This window comes from Chlorocebus sabaeus, chromosome 3 (genome assembly GCF_047675955.1).
Source record: "Chlorocebus sabaeus isolate Y175 chromosome 3, mChlSab1.0.hap1, whole genome shotgun sequence".
Taxonomy (NCBI): Eukaryota; Metazoa; Chordata; class Mammalia; order Primates; family Cercopithecidae; genus Chlorocebus; species Chlorocebus sabaeus.
This window is the reverse complement of record NC_132906.1, coordinates 73,189,472-73,200,651: the sequence shown is the minus strand read 5'-3', so window position 1 is coordinate 73,200,651 and position 11,180 is coordinate 73,189,472. Positions and strand designations below refer to the sequence as shown.

The 11,180-nt window shown below is 36.7% G+C and overlaps 1 long non-coding RNA gene across 1 annotated transcript; it reads left to right on the top strand.

Annotated features, from left to right (window-relative positions):
* Positions 1-2,822: 2,822 nt before the first annotated feature.
* Positions 2,823-6,981, top strand: LOC140711467 (uncharacterized). The gene is made up of 3 exons (XR_012092681.1): positions 2,823-2,839; positions 4,637-4,732; positions 6,698-6,981. It is a non-coding gene; the product is annotated as an uncharacterized lncRNA (long non-coding RNA).
* The last annotated feature ends 4,199 nt before the right edge of the window (positions 6,982-11,180 follow it).

Genomic DNA, 11,180 nt, shown 5'->3' with positions numbered 1-11,180 from the left:
TACCAACTGTCAAGTATAGACTTCTGCACAGATACATATATTGTTGGTTCAAAAATACATAAATAAGACACAGATAAGAGTGTTTTCATTCACTTGCCATTGATTTGCTCAAGCATTTATTCAATAAATATTAACACCCTATATGCTCCAAACCTTGTACTTGTGCCCTGGATAAAAAATATTAAATGAGACACTACACCTACCTCAGTGAATTCAAGCCTGTTGGGAGAAATTGACAATTACAGCGTAGTAAATGACATGATGGCAGCATGTACAGGAAACCTGTGTTCAATGAGTTACATCACCTGAATCAGAATGGTTTCCCAAAGGTGTCAAGAGAGAATATGGAGAGAGATTCAGCAAGTTCAGTTTTGGACATGGCTTCTTGAAAGATATGTATCTTACCTGCAATCAAAATCTCTAAAGGTTAGAAGTTTACATGAATAGCCTCTCAACTAGGGAATGAATAAGCAAATTGGGGTACCTTCACACAATGGGGTATTAGCAATAAAAAGAAATGAATTTTTGATACATGCAACAGCATGAATGAATCTCGGATGTGCTGTGCTGAGTGAAAGAAGCCAGATTCAAAGGTATGATTCCATTTATATGGTCTTCTGGGAAAGACACAATTATGAGGACATAAAGCAGATCAATAGTGGCTAGGGGTTAGGGGTAGGAGTTTTCTTCAAAAGTCATGGGCGAATTTTGGAGGAGATAGAATTGTTCTATATCTTGGTGGTAGTAAAGTCTCAGAATTGTTTCAGAATTGTTTACTAAAAACAGTGACTATTATTGAATATAAATTACACCTTAAATTTTTAAAAAAGAGAGTAAGAATTTGGCCGGGCACAGTGGCTCACACCCGTAATTCCATCACTTTAGGAGGCCGTGGCGGGGGAATCACCTGACGTCAGGAGTTCAAGACCAGCCTGGCCAACATGGTGAAACCCCATCTCTACTAAAAATACAAAAATTAGCTGGGCGTGGTGGCAGTCACCTGTAATCCCAGCTACTCGGAAGGCTGAGGCAGGAGAATCGCTTGAACCTGGGAGGTGGAGGTTGCAGTGAGCTGAGATTGTGCCGCTGAACTCCAGTGTGGGCAACAAGAGCAAGACTCCATCTCAAAGAAAAAAAAAAAAAGAGAGAGAGAGAGACAGAGCAAGCATTCACTTAGCTGTGTCCCCAAAGGTGCAGACTTGCATGTGCACACACACATGCCCACCTACAATACTGCTAGGGTGATGCATTCCTTTTTCCTCATGTTTTCCTGTGGAAATCTCCCCAGAAGTGCTCTCAACAGGAATGTTATTGTCTTTTAGGCAGTAGAGTTCTCCATTGGCTGGGACTGTAGTGTGCTTTGCAGGATGTTTGGTAACTCTGGCACGTACCTACTAAATGCCAGGAGCATCTCCTTGCATTTCTTCAAGTCTCCCGTGGAGTCTGTCTGCAGCCCAGCTGAAAACCACAGGCTAGAGCAAAATCCCTGAACTCTCTTCATATGAGGAGGGATGCGTTTTCTAATTCATTAGTGAAAGAAGGAACTGGTGTGTTTGACTTATTTTTTTCCCTTTTGTTCTTGAGGGCAGAGGGAGGTGGAAACTGCCTACTTGTAGTGAAAATTAATTGTGGTCTGCTTTCTTCCATAACTGGTGGAGTTGACTTTGCTTCTTGCCATATCCTGGGGTTAGAGGTGTGTGTGAAAGTTCAGTTCGCATGAGTGTCAGCAAGCCATCTGTCAGCACACCTGCCATGTGTCGTCCAAGCTAGCTTCTTCCAGTAAGAGAGGTGGCACATTCGTTTCCATCAATCTGACTCCTGTGTCTATCGTATCTGATCTTGGGAAGGAAAGAGAAGAATGCTAATTATGGATCCACCACTCCAAATATATGTAATGTTAATCCATAGAAGTATCAGATGGGATACTACTTATATTCCAACCTTCATTCCCTGCTATAACGCATGCCCTGAGTATATTAACCCAGATCCTGGAACTCAAAGTAATACTGAGGGATTGTGAATTTTTGGAATTAGTTCAGTAGGTGTGTACTGAAAATCAGTGCCATTTGCTTCTTATAGCACAACAGTAGTTTCTAAGTTCTTCCTCCACCTTTGAATGTAGCAGGTTAAATTTACATAGCAGCAGTCTGTGTCCTGGTGACCCTATGTCAGGTTTCCTAATTGTGTCACTGACAGATCCAGGCTGACTTTTGCACTGCAGTTTGTACTGAGCACACAGTATAAATGAAACCTTCAGTGTTAGGTGGAGACAAGCTTTTGCTTTGAAGTCTGGAACCACTTTTTTTTTTTTTTTTTTGAAGCAAGAAAGTCTTTATTTTGTGAGATAATGGAAGTGTCATAACATGGAACATTATCAGATCTTTTTGTCAGTGACTTCAAAAGCTAGACACACTACCACATACATGCTGAGGTTGAAAATTCTTGTTTAAACTAGTATTGATGGCATTTTAAGATGACAGAGGTGTACTAGCCTCTGAAAAAATGTTAAACAGGCAATTTATTCCTCCCACCTTATAACAGAGTCCTTCCAGAACTCTCCCATTAGTATCCTTGTTCTTTCACTGATATCATCCCACGGAATGTGTCTAAAACTAGTTGACTAATCTAATAAACTGTACGAGTAAAGTATCAGTAGGTGTTCAAATACACCTCACCTTGTTCTAAATGGCATTTTTTTTTTTTTTTTTTTTTTTGAGACAGAGACTCGCTCTGTCGCCCAGCCTGGAGTGCAGTGGCGCCATCTCAGCTCACTACAAGCTCCGCCTCCCGGGTTTACGCCATTCTCCTGCCTCAGCCTCCTGAGTAGCTGGGACTACAGGCGCCCACCACCACGCCTGGCTAGTTTTTTTTTGTATTTAAGTAGAGACAGGGTTTTCACCGTGTTAGCCAGGATGGTCTCGATCTCCTGACCTCATGATCCGCCCATCTCGGCCTCCCAAAGTGCTGGGATTACAGGCATGAGCCACCGCGCCCGGCCCTAAATGGTTATGTTTTAATATGTAACACCACCTCTTCTGCTTTTTAAAAATTGCCTTTTAAAAGGACTTCCAAAGATTTAGCAAACGGAGTACTGTTTGGGCTTCAGGCCCTAAAACAGTTTGTGGGAGGGATATGGTGTTCTCAGAGACCTACAGATAACACTGCACAAACAGTTCCTGGCCTTGTAAATACCAGTTTCTGGAACAGAGTTTCTGAATTTCTGTCTCAGAAATTATGTATTTAATAAATGTGAGAATATTTTGTGTCATTTTATCTGATCGAGGCTGCTATGTATTGTTTTATTTGGCAGAGGCATTTAATTTAACAGATATTTACTGAGTGCCTCCTGTGGACTGGGAATAACAATAATAGTAAAAACATATATAATGTCACTCTGTGCTAGGCATGCTTCTAAATATTTCTTTGTATTGATTCGTTTTAACCCTCACAGCAATGCTATGATGTAGTTACTCTCATTAACGTATCCATTCTACAGATGAGAAAACTGAGGGGTGATGTAACTTGCCCAAGGTCACACAGCTGGTAAGAGGTGAATTTGGTTTGAATTCTCACATTAGGCTCAAGTCTGCTGGTTGGGTTAATGTCGGAAGAGATGGTAAGTGGTCCATTTCAAAGATAATTTTGTGTATACGAGTAACAAAAACAACAAACATGAATTAGACTTGTGCAGAATGGCTCTAATTATGAAGCAGTTGCTTTTTAAGTAGCATTATTTTGTTCACACTAATAGTTTTTTCTCAAAATTATTTCTTCCATAATCTCTTCTGACAAATAGTGTTAGTTTGGTGTATAGGTAGAAGCAAATTTTACAGAAATAGAATGTGTAGGTTTTTACGGGACAGTGTAACATTTCTGCTTTTTAATTTATAAATGATTAAAAATCTTCCATTAATAGGCGCCTCTCTTCTCTTAGAAAAGAAGCTTTACAAAAGACTTAAAAACCTAGATTTAAGATATGTATGCTATTTAAACTGATCAAAAGTACAAACATAATTTGACACCTTTTAAATGCATTTGTGAAATATCTTTAAACTGTATTATTGACATTTCTCTGTGAAGAGACCATCATGTGCTATGTATTCCTACTTTTAACTAATAGCCACTAGCATGCATGTAAACTTTTTAGAATGAATTTTATAAATATGTCACAATTATCTCAGCCAAAACCCAAACCACACACAATATTCATTGTAATAGATGCAAGTACGCAGGGAGGACTCATTTTCAGATCTTATGTTTGCTTATTAGATGTTGAAAAATATAGTAATGATGTACCAGTGGAAATAATTTAGGTACGTGGATTTATCAAGGTATCTTGTTGAAAAAGTTATTTATATCTGTACTATCTTCTGTGTTTGTAGAAAGAAGCAACTATTCTTCCAGTTAATTCATTCTAAATTGAGAAATTGCTTAGAAATTAAGGTAGAGAAAATAATCATTACTACTCTGTAAATGAACAAAAAGAAATGATTAGAGAAGACATTAACTGGTTCAATATTTTGTTCCTTTTATTGACAAAAAATGTTCTACATTTTTGTTATAAAACATGACTTTTTATGTTAAACATTCTCCTTAATACTGTTGGTTTGTTGGTGACACGTGGCTCCCTTTCTAGAAGTGGGATGGTGACACCTCAGTCCTTCTGGGAGAAAAAGGAGGGTGACCCACATCCCCCATCCCTCATCTTGAAGTCAGGTTCATAATTGATAAGGTAAGCTTTCTAATGACTTCACAAAGAACCAACCTCAATCAACTTTGGTAATTGATAAAATCAGCACTTAGCTTTCTGATATAATGGCAATAATTACGTAAGAAAAAAAGTTGTGAAAGATTAAATGTGCATTTCTCTCAGAGTCTTGAAGGATATTTGAATAATTTCAAAAGTGGAATCAGTAGTATCAGCTGAAGAAACTCGCTTAGCTAGAATGTTGGACACGTGGATCTAAGTCCCTGCCCTTCCACTAACCAGCTGAATGGTTTTGTGTAAACCTCCTACACGTTTGTGCTTGGTCACCTCATTTGTCAAAGTAAAGACTGAAATGGGAAGATAATGAACCGTATCTTTTTGGTCTCTTTTCCATTCATTACTCTGATTTTACAAAGAGGACTGTATTCCCCTGGTGAGGTTGAAGATGAATCAGGTTTGAGAGGTCCCTGGAAGTGGACAAATGGTTATCAGCAGACCTCTCAAAGTGTAACTAGTTCACTGAGCAGCTACTACTTTCTTTCCAGGTCTCTGAAAGGCCAGCAGAATGCTATCTCTTTATGCTTGTCAGTGCCACACCCACTAGCAATGGGTAATGTGATCTCATTAGAGTCCATAGAGTCTGTGTTTTAGAATCTAATATCTCAACATTAAAAATACGTCAGAGAAAGGGATATGCTTTCACTTTTCCCCAGAGCAGTGCTTTTAAGAAAATTGATACCAGGCCAAAAATTAATTGTATTAAATCACAATTGATCAAAAAACTAAATTTATCTGACATGCATTTCTTTTAGACATGTCTATTTTTTTTGCAATGGTTATACGAGATTTTTTATTTTTGCTATCATTTTATGTTTAAAAAAACTATTTTCTAATGTATATGATATGATTCCTGACTTAGATTGCGGTTGCTCTGAAGCAGACCATGAGATGAGGATTTGGGTGAACATGGTTTATTAGGAAATATATCCAGGAAAAACATGTAGATGGACGGGGACCTGAAACAGAGATGGGAAAGGAAGTGAAGGAAAGGGAAGAAAGCTTGTATTATATAGTTAGACTCCATGGAAAACATCTGTGGCTCAATCCAGCAAAGAGGATCTGGAGATAAGGCCAGTCACTTCTTAGAATCATCCCCATCAGAGACAAGGGTGCTGAAGTATTTTACAACGGCACCATCAGTCATGATGGGGGTATGTACATTTCTAGGCATGTTTGCTTTTTCCTGTGTGTTGTCAGAAGGGTTCTGGCAGATGGAGGTAGGCCTCCAACAAAGAGAGCAAGTGCTGCCTCAGAGAATAAAAATGAAAGACATGAGCAAAGAGATGTGAGAGTTACAGGCAGAATACTGACAAGGTCCGCTGCAGGTCCATTTGTAATTACATTCCACGAGCAACCATGAAGCTGATGAATATTAGTTAATGAAGTCATTTTGTATAAAGAACAGGGCGGTAGGTCCTGCTCATCTGTTTTACAGATTAATGTCTGTATTGATGAGTGCATTGCAGGAAGCAGATGGTCCACCACACTGGGTAACTTTATATTATTTAAAAAATCTTTTAATTTTGAATTTCTGTGGGTACATAGTAGGTGTATATGTTTATGGGGTACATGAGATGTTCTGATACAGGTGTGATCACATCATAGAGAATGAGGTATCCATCCCCTCAAGCATTAATCCTTTGTGTTACAAACAATCCAGTTAAACTCTTTTAGTTACACACTGGGTAATTTGAGAAGAGTTTCATCAAAGGGCTATTTAGTAAGGTGAGGGCAGAGGGTTAGGAAGCCGTGGGGGATCAGTGCAGAGCTGGTTGTGGGGTGAATGTCACGCTTAGATTGGAAGGGGTAAGGAGAAGCAGCATAAAAATGCTGTGTGAAGAGAAGCAGGGTCTTCCTCAGTTGGCGGGAAGCCTGCCTGGGGAGTGGACACTGTGTCTCATGTTCTGTCTTCCTTCCCTTTCCGGCCAGGCCTCTGATCAGCCAAATAACAAGCTAGAGGACTCAGGAGGCCCTTGCTTTGGTTCCTATTGGAACAATACAACAAAGAACAGGGCTGAGAAAAGGGCAAAGGAAATATAAAAGGACGCCTGGAATATTTGCACAGGGCAAAGGATGACTTGCTGAGTTAATTTAAAGTGATGTAAATTGCTAAGACAGCACAGCAAAGCATTCCTATCATTTTTTTTTTTTTCCAGGAAGAAAATCTAAACATTTTCTTCAGGATCTTCAATAATAAAAATCTATGTATCAAACATGAACTTCTTTTTCTACCCTTTAGCAGACTGCCCTACTTACTTGTCTAGAGCAGTTACTAAGAGAGAAATAACCTGATCCTTAGTAGTTCTTTCTCATTACCTGGCAATGAGGTCTTTCCCAGTGCCTCAAGATTTGACCTTTGACTCCATTTCCTATTTATCTCATAATGCCTGAGTTTTTATGGCTTTCTTCTCAGCATAAAATATTTTCTTTGGTCACATACATTCCTTTCTTTTGTCTTAAGATGAAATAGGTTATCTCTTATAATTACATAGTATATGTTTACTATAAATAATACCAATTTTTAAAAATGCTAGTAAAATTACCTTTAGTCCACCAAGCAGGGAATAATAACTCATAACCTATTGCTGTATATCCATCCAATATTTTTCAGTTCACATACACAAATGTGTGCACACACATCCTTTCTTGTAAAAATGGGAATGTTTACAAAATGATTTGCATTATTTCCTTTGATTACTCACAGAAATTCTTCTGTATTTAGGTAGGTAGATCTGCATAAAACTTTTATCACTGCAACTTTTTAAAATTATAGGAATGTCAAGTAATTTATAATATGTGATGAATTCCATAATATTGAACATGTAGATGATTTCCAATTTTGGGACATTCTTTACAATGATAAATAATGTGACTATAATTGTATATATGTTTTTTACTTATCCTTGATTTTCTTTGGCTGATTTTCTAGATTTAAATGTCTTGCTGGAAAGTTTTGATTCACAGAATTTCTTACAACCCTTAAAATTCTTTTTTGAATGCCAGTTCTACATGATATCTTCAGTTTGGCCCAGGCTTTATTTGATATGCTGGACTGTTAATTGTTATAACAACAGAAACATTTCCACTGTATATTTATTGGTCTTTTCAGGTTGAAATTAAGAGAAATCTCCTGAGGCCAGTGTAAGTAAAATGGGGGCTGTGTTTATGGTGCTACAGAGGTGTTTCATGAAATCCAAAGTCAGAGTTTCAGTTGGGTTCCAAGAACAGCCTAAGCTGGAGACTAGAGGGCTAAAAGTAACCAGTAGATATTTTCCATGCATATATTTGTTCTCTCCTTCTGTGTATAAGTTCAGTCAATGGAGTGTTTCCTATTCCTTAAGTCATTCTTTGTTTCATTGAAAAATTCCCTAGTCTAGTTCCTCATTTCCTCAAGAAAGGAACAAATTAATTGGACCAGTTTGGGCTTGAAGGTTCACTCCTGGTCTCTCCCAAACCATGGGTATAATTTTAGCTAAAAATAATAATAAATATGAGCAACAAAAGTTAAAAAAATACTACTATGCCAAAGGAAAATTTAACAACTCTTTTAAAGAAATTTTGGGTCATAAGGAATCAAATTTATGACGATCTGCAAAATACAATTAATGAAGAACTTACGGTTACAACTGAATCAGTGCTCACAGGAAAAATCTATCATAAATAAATCCATTGGTATAATAAACAAAAATAATCAAAATCTTTAATCACTCAATGCAAGAAATTACAACATTTAAAAAAGGGCATTAGAAGGAATAAATTAAGGTTAAAAACAATAGAAATAGAAATCATGAAAACTGTAAAACTATTACATAGTTTCAAGAGTGCATTGCAGAATTACAGAAAGCTTTTGCTTTAAAATCAGGAATAAGTCCCTGTTATATATTACACAGTGTAAGTTAATTTGATGTGGAGTCACGATTTAATGCAATTAGATAAACAAAAATAATTTTTTAGAAAAGATACTCTATTGTTGAAGGCAAAATTGCTATGTGAGGCTCAACAATTGAGCCTAACTAATTATCTGTCCCTATGTTAAACAATGCTGGGACCGAGCAATAATAACTTATCTGCATGCTCCAGAATTACCGGCAACTGAAAGATAAGACCAGGAAAGACCTAAACAACTTATTATCAAGACTAACAGTTTGCTCCTTAAGACTCCCTTCAAGATCGTCTCACTGCTAAGTTTAGCAATCAAAGTAAACACTGCCCATTTCTGACATTTCTCTGCCTTAAAGTTACCCAGCCCAGACCCTGGACTTTCATAAATGTATTTTCCTGTTTTTCCAACTTTGGGAGACTGCTAACAATTGTACTGCAGTATGTCTCATACACAGGTTAGCTCCATTAATAGATGTCTTCTGGTGGTCATATGTGGTATAATGGGCAGGCTTAACAAAAGAGGAAAATGCTAACTTGTGTTCTCTGTTTGCCACGAGGTCACTTTGGTTTTGCAGAGATTAAGAAACTGAAACTGTGAGAGATTAAATAATCTATCAATAATCTATCAAAGTCATTGCCCGCAAGCAGGGTAGGAGGATTTAAAAAGGTCTGACACACACCTGAAATTCTCCTTGTTCCATTACTATATCCTGCCTGCAGTCGGCCATCTCTATTTCTGCATTTTGCTGGGAGAATCCCACCTTGAGTTCTTTTAGCCTGCACTTTTCCTTCAAATTATCTCAATGGCAGAACATGAGAAAAGCCCTTGAATTGCTCTTTCTATTACTTCAGTTGCTGTAGAAATTCTGTGTCCTACCTCTCATCTTACCAGAATGATCATCAAAGGATCTGAATGATTGAATTTGAGAAATAAAAGCAATGATGATTTCTCATGTATTATTTTGTCTATTTATATGTGCCTGCTTGAACCTGAACAAGATTGAAGACAATTTAATGCATGTTTGCAAAGGCTGTAGAGCACATCCAGTGGTTTTACATGCATTGTCTTATTTGAATTTGATTTGATTCTAGTCTGAACTTATTCTCAACATGTTACCATCCACACTTATAATAAACCTTATTACTTTCTTGTGCTTTATTTTCCACTTTTGGATCGTATAAATTTTATATTGTCACTGCATTGGTCAAAGTTTAGCCCTTCTATTTGACTTATAACTATATATATATGAAAACAAAACGTATTTGTTTGCTTTACATGTTTTTAGATAATTGGTGTTCCGCTGAAAAATGCCACATGTGATTATGTGCTATTGGTGAATTGCTCGATGGATGACCATATCAATACATTCTTTCAATCTATTTTATAAATTCCAGGACTTTTACTGGTTTATGGTGACTGGCCCACTTTGAAAGCACAATGAAATTGCTTTGCCTACATGAGCTAGTATTAAAAACTGTAGGGTTAAAATGGAGATTTAAGTGAAGCAAAGTGATAACACTGATTAAAAGCAGAGATATCCCTTTTCAGTTTTTTATTTCCAATAGCAAGTTAAAAACTGTTAGATTTTGCAATCTTTCTTCTCTCCTTTCTGTCTCTTTTGACCCGAGATACATTTCAATTACATAAATCCTATTTCCTGTTGCTAATCACCTACTCCAGTCAGTATTCTTTAAATAGTCATTAAGGCTGGGATGAGATCTCAGTCAGTTCTGAAACTAAGAAAATTTGGAACAGTCCATTAACAGAACAGGAAATTCCCTAATATCCTCAGGATATGTATAGAAACCCATCATGATTAAATACAAGAGGAACTAACATCTCCTGGGGATATTTATTAAATAAACTCGTCTAAATAAGTCTGACAAATACATTATCTTTCCAAAAAAGTCTTATTACCAAGATCCATTTATTTAATTAAGTGACCCTCAAATACCCTATTTTTTTCTTTTGAAACTCCTCTATGATAATGAATTTACTAATAATGAGCTTCCTAAAATGGGTACCAAGACAGTCAACTCATTTGTGCTTCTTTTATGTTTCCTATGTTAGACAAAGGCGTTCAGAGGAAAAACAAGCCATTATTCTACCCTCTGAGATTGAATAGAATAACTTTTCCTAAAGAATTTTCAAAGAAAATGAAAAACATTGTTTACTTCAATGTTATTTGTAGCAGTAGCAATAAAATGAATAAAGGAAATAAATGGCAAACTGTGAATTATATTTTAATAAGACAAATTTTTAAGTTTTTCTTTTAATGTGGCAAGAACAATAGCATACCATTTTTCCAGATAATCAAACAATAATTATCTCATAGAAGGGAGAGGGCAAGCATTAAAATATGTATTCATAAAATGAACACTTGCTATTACACCACTGACTCTGTATTGAAATTCAGCAAAATGAAGGCATATTCAAGGAGCATTGCTTATCAAAATACTTAAAATACCTTTTGAAGTCAAGGTTTTTTCAATTTAACTTCTCATTAGTTTCTTCTTTTTTATACAACAC